The 10,017-nt window shown below is 46.5% G+C and overlaps 1 non-coding gene across 1 annotated transcript; it reads left to right on the top strand.

Moving 5' to 3' along the window:
• Positions 1–201: 201 nt before the first annotated feature.
• LOC112495117 lies at positions 202–396 on the top strand. Its single transcript, XR_003061348.1, has one exon. It is a non-coding gene; the product is annotated as a U2 spliceosomal RNA (small nuclear RNA).
• The last annotated feature ends 9,621 nt before the right edge of the window (positions 397–10,017 follow it).

A 10,017-nucleotide genomic window follows, 5' to 3' on the forward strand; every position in this document is an offset into this window, starting at 1 on the left:
TGTTCTTTGTCTACACGCACCCCACAGATACGAGACGATCGAAGTGTTACAATTAACTTAATTGCAGTACTATAACGCTATATACATTTATAAAAACTACTGAACAAGCAAAAAAAATCTGTGATACCAACAAGATATAGAATAAGTAACAAGCTAAGACTGAGATGTAGACCCTCGGGAGGGGTTTGTTCTCCCGGGGGCAAATATTTGATTTATATCAATAAAGAATTTCGTATCTGTTCTTATCAGCTTAATATCTGATACGTTTCCCATTAGGAAACCAGAATATTAAACTGATTTTTGGAACTTAGCGGAGTGACTGGGGCTTGCTCCGGCTCTGCCGCGGGTTGGCCTAGTATTGCAATACATCCCCCCCCCCAGGTGTCGCCACCTGGCCGTGGTGGGGGGGGGGCCTGCGAGGCCTAATGACCCTCTGTGGCTATGCCGGCGGGAGCCTCAGCTCCCGGCAGGTCCTACCAAGCCGGACAGGCACGAGGCGAAGGTCCAGACGAAGAGCGACACGCCCACATAGAATGACATGTACGACGAAGGAGAGAATAAGTTTACGGAGCAGGGGAGGGACACCCCAGTTCCGGTCGTTGACAGTGCTCGAGCGGGCTGTCAGCGACCGTCATCCTGTTACCGCAAGATAGACAGGGAGAAGATATTCCCTGTAACGGAGGAAATCCCGGATCCTTTCAAAAGGAGGGAATCTATTCCAAGATCCCCTCCCTGTGGTAAACAAAATAGTGGTGACCAAATACTCATCACCAATATGAGAAGCATAAGTGCGCGGGAAGACGCAAGTGCCAGTGCGAGTGACAGTGCTAGTGTCAGTGTCAGTGATAGTGCGTCTCTCATGGCCTACTGCAGGAAAGCGCCTACTACCGGGAGCTCCACACATTGCTCTGCACCGACAGATGTAAGGGGGAAGCTATGGGCCGGGAGTACACCGCCACAGAATCCGCCAAAAGAGTGTGGGGACGGGACCCCACTTACAACACTCGGAGAAAAACCTACAGACAGCAACGACAAGGATATGCGTCATGAAAGGGAAAAAACCATACCACTGGATAGCTCCAGTCTATCCTCTGATCAGGAAGGACCAGAGGCTGAGACAGAAATTGACCCCAAGAACTTAAACTCCAGCAGCGAACTTATGGAAAATGGGAAAAGGGCGAAGCTATTACAACATTGCAGGACAAACTACATAAAAAAGAAAACCCAGGCCGAAAACAGCAGTGGGTACGAAGATGAAGAAGAGGAAGAAGCCGATAGAAGGGCCAGATTGGAGCTCAAGATCGCCAAAGCTGAAGACATAAGAAGACAACATCAAGAGGAAGACAACAGGAAAAAAACCAAAGAGGCAACCATAATGCAGGGGAGCAAGGCGGGAAAGCTGCTGAAGAGGCAAGACCGGACACAGCTAGACCTAGCAGACCTGAAACTGCCCTCTGAAGCAATAAAGGAAAGCCTGGAGAAAATCCGCGAAGTAGGCCAAAAATCAGGCAACTTGAAGGGCACATACGTCAAAATGTTAAAAGACGCAGCGACTGGAATTAAGAAAGCCGTCACTAGACTTATAGCGCAGCGGCCAGAAATGAAATCTGATGCGATAGATAGACTCGAAAGAGATAATACGAAACTCTGCAACGAAGTCAAAAAACTTAGAAGGGAAGTGGCTCAGCTAAGAGCAGAGGCGGTGACTAAACCACAGCCGATGCCCTTACCGCAAAAACCAAGCCATTCACTTCTGTCGCAACCACAAACGACGCCGGAAGAACAGCAGAAGCAGAAACGGCAGCAAAGCTACGCGAGCGCTCTGTCCTCACAGACAATACCAGCAAGCGTGATGGAGCAACCCCGACTTATGATCTGCACGCAAATCGAAACGACGATGGAGGCTAAACTTCATGACTTTGAGGCGAAACATTTCAACGCACTAGTCCCACAGAGAACTCCCTCACAGCAGCTAAATGGGACTAATAAAACTGACACACCAAAAAGGGAAGACAGCAGCATAAAAAGCCATCCTCAGAGCAAAGTAACTGAGCAAGAATGGACAATGGCTAGTGGCAAAAAGAAAAAAAAAGATAAGAAGAGAGAGGGCACCAGCAATGTAGAACACAACACTGCTACGGGTCAACACATACAACCACAAAGCCAACAACGGGAACGGGAAAGAGTTATCACTCCAAGGACAAATACGTACAGCCTAAACCAAAATAGGCAACACATGAAAAAGGCAACCCTTAAGCCTCCCTCAACCTCGGCGGTTGTTCTTACAATCACCGAGGAAGGGAAAGCCAAGGGCGTTACATACGCCAAAATTCTCGAAGAAGCCATGTCTAAGATATGCCTTGAAGATCTGGGCATAACCAGTATGAAGATAGAGTCTACAGTCACCTCAGCAAGGAAACTTCTAATCAAAGGATCAGACAACAAGAATAACGCGGGAAAGCTAGCAGAAGCTCTCAGAACACAGCTCGATGAAACCGTCGTGAAGATAACTAGACCGGAAAAGCGAGCGGAACTCCGTATAGTTGTCCTGGACGACTCAGCAAATGTAACAAATATAAAGAGCTCTGTTGCTAAAGCTGGGGGCTGTTCAGCCGAAACAGTCAATGTCGGACCCATTGTGAGAATACACCGAAGGCTAGGTATGGCCATTGTGAGTTGCCCAATCGCAGCTGCAGCCATAATAACAAACGCTGGTCGACTGACAGTTGGATGGGCTGAAACGAAAGCTATACTGCTTAAGGCCAGACCCATCAGATGCTATAAATGCAGAATCAAGGGACATGTCGCAACCAACTGCGAATCAGGCATTGACCGCAGCGACGAATGTTATAGATGCAGCAAAAATGAGCACAAACATAAAGACTGTTCAGCAGAACCGCACTGCAATGTGTGCTACGACGCAGGCCAAACCGCCTGCCACGCCATGGGCAGCACGGCAACATGTCTGGCCGCAATACAGGGAACCAGGAACACAGGCACGCCATATAGAATGGTACGCGCCAAACTAAGGAAATCCGCTCCACCACTTACACAAAGTATGGATCCAGAACATCTAGCTACGGTGGTGGAAGGATTATTTCCACAGGGTGAACCGCATCAACCACCTAAGATGACGAAGACGATGCAGCCTGCCCAGGCGGATAAGGCGGCCACAGCTCCGGAGATCTCGCACGACGAACTACAAAAGGCAATTCACAAAATGAAGAGGAAAAGCACCGCCCCTGGCCCTGACGGAGTACCAGGAAAAATATGGGCGATAGCCATAGAAAACCTGGGCGAAGTAATGCGTGACCTCTTCAACCACTGCTTAATGGCGGGGGTTATGCCGAGGCAGTGGAGAACCGGCAAGCTGGTGCTCATACAAAAGCCAGGACGAGATCCTGCCCTGCCATCGGCGTACCGACCGCTGGTACTGCTCGACGAGGTAGCTAAACTCTTTGAGCGAGTTGTAGCTGGCAGACTCCTTCAGCATATGTCCCAGGAAGGACCAGATCTCTCGGAAAGGCAATATGGCTTCCGACAAGGCCGCTCTACTATTGACGCGATCAAATACGTCAAAAAGAGAGCCAAGGAGGCTACGAACAACAAAGATGTGCTGCTGGCTATTTCACTCGACATCAAGAATGCTTTTAACACCTTACCATGGGAGACGATCATGGAAAGCATTAAATACTTCAACATCCCGGATTACATTACAAAAATAATCGCCGCATATCTAAGCGACAGATGGGTGGTGTGCCCTGCACGAACAGATGTGATGAGGCGCAAGATGACCAGGGGGGTTCCTCAAGGCTCAATCCTTGGACCACTCCTGTGGAATATAGGGTATGATTGGGTTCTACGAGGAAAGAACCTCCCTGGTGCAGAGGTCGTATGTTACGCAGACGACACGCTGCTCCTAGTCAGAGCCAGGACACTTAGAGAGGCCAAAACAATAGCAGGAGTGGCAGGTTCACATATGATCCAGAGAATAAGAAGAGTTGGAGTTGATGTGGACCTACAAAAAACGGAAGCTGTACTATTTCAGGGCCCGCGCTAAGGACCCCCAGCAGGTTCAGGGATAACCATTGAAGGTAAGACTATTCCATTATCCAAATCAATAAAGTACCTGGGACTTAGGCTGGATCCCAGATGGAATTTTGTGGCTCACATGCAGACACTCGAGGAGAAGCTCATGAAAGCCGTCGAAGCTTTCAGTAGAATTCTGCCTAACCTGACAGGCCCTAGTGCCTCATGTAGGGAATTATACTCTGGAGTCATTCGCTCCATGGCGATGTACGGAGCTCCAGTCTGGAACGATGCACTACAGGAAAAAACTGTCATGATCCTACGCAGGCCACAACGTGTAATGGCCGTACGGTTGATCAGAGGCTACCGAACGGTTAGCCTGGAAGCTGCCTGTGCCCTAGCGGGCTCCCTACCTTGGGATTTGGAGGCCAAAATATCCAGCGCACTCTACGACTGGAAACACGCAGAGGTAGAAAAGCCAACGGGAAAAATGGTGGAGGCAAAGCGAATGGCACTAAAACAGATTGCCCTTGACGAATGGGGCAAAAGGCTCAAGGAGCCCAGATACGGCATAGATGTTATCAGCGCAATTCAACCAATACTTAATAAATGGGTTAACAGGAAAAGCGGTGATTTAACTTTCAGGATGACACAGATAATTACAGGAGATGGATGCCTAGGGTGGTATCTAAATAAAATTGCGAGGCGGGAGCCCACTTCAGCATGCCATCAGTGTAACGCATGCAACAAGGACACAGCGCAACACCTGCTCGAAGAATGCCCTGCGTGGATCCACGAAAGGAACACACTCCAAATAACCATAGGAGACAACCTCACAATCAAAGGTATACTAAGCAGAATTGCAACAGAAGAGGAAAGCTGAAAAGCTTTTCAGGCTTTCTGCGAAGCAGTGATGCTCAAGAAAGAACAGGACGAGAGACGAAGAGAAGCCGAAACAAATGAGGAAATAAGAAGAAGAAGAAGAATCGCTAGAAGAACCATGCGTGCAGAGGTCAACATTTAGCCTGAGGTAAGAGCAAACTTATATCCCACGGGGAGATAGGTTCTCGAGAGCAATGCTGCTCAGGATAAGGTGGAAGTCGTGTCACAGTTCCCACCTCTCCTGACACCAAGCAGCTAGAGCATGCTCCGCTGAGTTTTAGTGAGTAGAAGTCTCACATAACCACTTGTCCTCCCCTTAGTAGGTAGGACTAGTGGTATCCATGAGGATTTCTCAGCGTTAACAAAAAAAAAAAAAAAGTATTGCAATACATCTAGGAACCTTTTCTTACCAAGTGTAAGGTAGTAAGGGGCACGTAACTTCAGTTACGCTCCAACCACACATGGCCAAAAATCAATTTAATATTAACCTTTATTTCGGCCGGGAAGCGAGTGAACTACCATGGCAGAAAGTGGTAGGCGGGAGAACGCGCAAGCGACAGAGTGAATCTGAATCATCCCGACCTAGCACCTCCTCCAGGGTTTTGAGCACTCCATCATGCAGTCGCACCATCACAGAAGAGGTTGAAGAGGCCCTTGCTGATGTGAACATGAAGTCTGCATTGGCTGGCACCGTTCAAGTCCCCCTCGTTCCCAAGAGACCAAGGACAGAAGGGACAGACATAAAGAAAACAGGACAAAATCAGCAAATGATCAACTTGCTACAAGAACTCTTAACTCTTCAAAAAGAACAAACCAGAACTCTAGAGAGAATTGAAACACAGAACAAAGAGTACAATGCCCGCCTTGTAATGCTGGAGAATCGCGTTGCGAAGTTGCAAGAACATAGAAGAGACGTCTTTACTCGTGCAGCTTCTCCTCTTCCAAAACCCCATCAACCCACACCACACCTTCAGACGAGGGTCAAGAAAGGAGGGTTCAAGTTCTGGAGTTCCTAAAGACTTGAATCTTATTCAAAGTTTGATTGAGATGGTGAGGGAGAGGCCCTATATTTACGATAAAATTAATGAAGACTACAAAAATGAGGAAATGAAGCTTTTGTATAGCCCAAAAACAACACATTGCTCCATGCACCCAGCAAAATTAAATAGGAATCAAAGATTGCCAAAATCTCGGCGTCCATGTTTCACGTGCTTTCTGCTACTGTCCGTAAACACACCGCCCTCTACCACAAAACATTCTGTACTCTGATTGGCTACGGAATCGAAGTGATACGCGTTAAGGCAACGCTATTGTGGATTCATGTCGGAACAAAGTCGGAACGCTAACCCGTTTTCGGCAAACCGAAGTCGGAACGCTGCTCCGTCTTCGGCAAAACGACGACGAACGCTTCCGTCTAATGCTTACGACAACGTCTCATTGTAGATAGCCCCTAAGAGGGCAGTGCAACCCACGTAGCCTATAGCGTTTGGCGCCGCCTAGTGTGCGCGTGTCACTGCCGGCGCCGGTTGCGGCCACATCCTCCCCTCGTGTCAGCGAGGTGGCGCTCCAATCATAGACTTATACACTAGACTGAGCGTAGGTGGGGGTGAAGCCGACACGTAAGAAGGAACGCGATATATTGAGCGATAGAGCTGTCTCTTTCTATGGGCAAAAAGTGGGGATATCGCATTTGGCGTGCGGTAACCTAAAGGTTTATGATTTTGTTATTAGTTTTCTTAGCGATTTATGGATTTAATATTGTTTACCATATCACAGCTGCATTACGTTCATAAAATAATAAATTTTCAGTCATGTTCGGTCACCGCTGATAAGTTTTGTGTAAATTATACAAAAGATTGAGTTGTTGTAGAGTTGAAAATTAAATTGGAGTTCACGTTTTCCAAAATGTAACTAAACTGAATATTTTATTACATTTGCTACCATCTGCCAGAGTACACTTTTTCATTGGTTTGCAAACAAAACTAACTTATTATATGTTCGAATTCTATCAATGCAGTCTTGCCTAGAGACTCCCTCGTGACGCAATCGAACTTGAAAATACTGTCTCAGTATAGCGTCAACAAGTTGACTTCGATTGTCTGACAGAGGTGACTGATTGAACATATGATCAGTATTTGGAAAGTTTAGTACTTAACACTAATGTCGGAATCACATTCTTCAAACTGAGAATATTATGAGTAGTGCGGAGACCTCTCTCAGCTACTTTGCATATGCAAATAACATCGGTGCTTGGCGATATGAGACCTCCTCTGCACTTTTGTTTTTGAAGTAGTGATGGTATGGATTTTGCAGTCAAACTTTCCACACAGATGTCACAGGCAATTCTCTTCATAACATACCTATATTGGTTCCAATACCATCCACTTGGTGCTTCGTAATCATGATCCAAGAGAATTGAATTTTCTATCAGCTCTATTTCTCTCGAAAATGTCTCGAGATGATCTTGAGAAAGTTTGTATGGTAGCAGATATGACATCTCCCCATTGACGACGTGTTTTGCTAGATTGACGACACTTTTTATACACAGGATCAATTCGAGAAACCCAGTTTTCCTTCGATTATGCAGCAGAGGAATGTCATTCCACTTGAAGGCTTTCATGTATGTACTGTGACGTGAATTTTTGACAATCCATGCCACAAACGACCCGCAAGACTAGGGCTGTAGGGATTCACTGTTTACGCTCCAAACGTCAGTCCTAGGTTAAGGCGCACAGATTCCTTAGTATTAAGAAACCCGCCTATCGTCCGCTTTAATGTTTCTTTGCTTAGTTTTATTTGCACTCTGCTTGCTTTCTTTTTCTTTTTCTTTCTTTGGTGTACTGTATTACGCTTTGGTGCCACCGATTGGTGAGAGCTGGTGGAACAACGTCGAACAACGGGGGAAGTGAGGAAAGAGGCGCTGATTTTTGGTGACCCTTGGAGACCGACTGCTGCCGCTTCACGAGAAGGGGATGCTGCATCCAAAGGATCGGGAGAGTCCAGAATACCCGGGACGGGGCTGATACTTTCGTCTGCCGGCCGTCCAGCTGGGACGCCTTACGATCGACGCCGCCCTCGCCGCCGACCAGGAGTTGACGTGTTCTCCTCGTCCTGCCGCAGGGCCGCGAGAATATCTACGGCGGGCTCATGCCGATGTACCGCCGGAGACAGGGAGGGAGAGCAGCCAGCACCGCGGACTCCCGCGATCCCTGACCTACGAACGGACCGCAGCACCCGAAGACTCCCGAACGTGCCGACAACAGCTTCGGTCATCTTCGTGACTAGCGATGATCCTCACCGCGAAAAACCCCTTAAGCAATTAATACGTTCGAAGTTCGATATTTTGTCATGGTTCCGCCAGCGCCTAAATAATGTAAATAGTGGGGGTCAAGAGGTCTCGAGCTCAGTGAAATTGAAATAGTACTTCACTTACGTTAGGAGCTCCTTAGCCAGTGGGTGTAATTTAGGGAAAGTAGTCAGCTTAGGCGAGAGAAAAGAAAGAAGTATCGATAAAATAAAGTAATAGAAGGTAGGAAGGAAGGAAGGAAGGAAGCCCTTCTGGCTCCTTTCGAACTACTTACTCTTTACTTTGCCGCTACGATTTTTGGTGAGACCCTTGACTACCATTATAAATTGGCGAAATTATTTCTTAGTGTTAGCGAAAATTTACCGTTAAGGCCTTCTGCCTCAACGGAAATATCTCCGATTTTGAGAGTCCCGACGTGAATGTCTTTCCGCATCGGGCTAGCAAAAAGGACGATAGTGCTGGGCTTTGCGATTTAGTGATATTTCGATAATTTTCTGTTTATTTAATTTCTGCCGCATGAGGCCCTAAAGTAAGCTCTATACTGGAATCTGTCTCTAAATTACGTTTTCTTCTCTAGTCAAATCTTTCCGTAACGCCGCGCCTTTAGACGATATTTCATAGTATAATTTATTGATGTCTCGCATCTTCTAGTTGCTGTTCGTTGCTTATAGATTTTTCGAATTATTTAATGGCTGAATATTGAGCGCCCTTCTGGCCTCCTAGAGTCACAGAAATCCTTTGTTCTCGAGATACACGCTCGACCCTCGCGGCGACCGCGTGTGTTTTCGCCAGCCGTTTTTGCCGTTCCTTCTGAACACGGTCAATTAATAGCCACGAGTAGTATTCTGAAGTAAATTAATAGTATTAAAAGCGTTAAAATTGGCAACTATAGGATGCTTTTAGTTATAATCATTATATTCTATGCTCTCGCTATTTATGTGATTTCTTGGTGTTATCTATGCTGTATTTTGTATTTGTCACGTGCTTTGCTGTTACTTCTTGAATCTCCGAATGTCGCGATTGACTCTTTCCTATTCGCATAAAACTTTGTTACAAATCTAGCGAACTGTAGTCGCGCTTTCGCCGGAACCTTTGTTCGTGATTCTTATTTATTCGTGTGTTCTTTGGCGTTCGTGATCAGTCCTATTTATTTCGCGCCGTTTGTGAAAATATCAGAACCATCTGTTTAGTCTCCAAAAAGTATTCCAGTCGAATTGCTAGGGACGGCCCTGTGCCACGAGCGCGTCACGAGCCTCACCGCTCCCCGCGAATACACGCTAAGCCCGCGCCTACAAACTCGCCGAGCTCGCCGCTCACGCGTGCGCCGTCTACCGCGCGATAGCCGCCGTGCTACTCTAAGCGAAGCGCCGTAGATCGCTGTATGCCTTCGAATACCTTATTCTATCTGATTTCTGAGACTATGGTCTAATATTATATGTCCGATTGATGTTCGCGGACTCGTTCCGCATTGTTAGCGTCTTTTGCGTATATCTTTCCGCGTTAGTTTAAGTCCAATCTTTAGTGTAATCTTTCCGCATTTAAGTAAATTCATTAGAGCGTATTATTTAGTTTGGCGAACCTTGTACCTTTAAAATCCGTAGACTTTCCGTTTTCGAATTATATAGAATCACCTTTGCGACGTTCAATCGATATAATTAGTAGACTTTCTTGCTTATGTTTCTCCGATTGATACTCATTCTATTGCTTGCTTATCTATGCTTACGTTTTTCTTTCCGCATGTATATTATCTCCGTAAATTAACTTCACTTTCGTTTATATAGAATCTTTTCCTTGGCTTT

This window comes from Cephus cinctus, unplaced genomic scaffold (genome assembly GCF_000341935.2).
Source record: "Cephus cinctus unplaced genomic scaffold, Ccin1 Ccin1_scaffold1287, whole genome shotgun sequence".
In the NCBI taxonomy this organism is placed as follows: Eukaryota; Metazoa; Arthropoda; class Insecta; order Hymenoptera; family Cephidae; genus Cephus; species Cephus cinctus.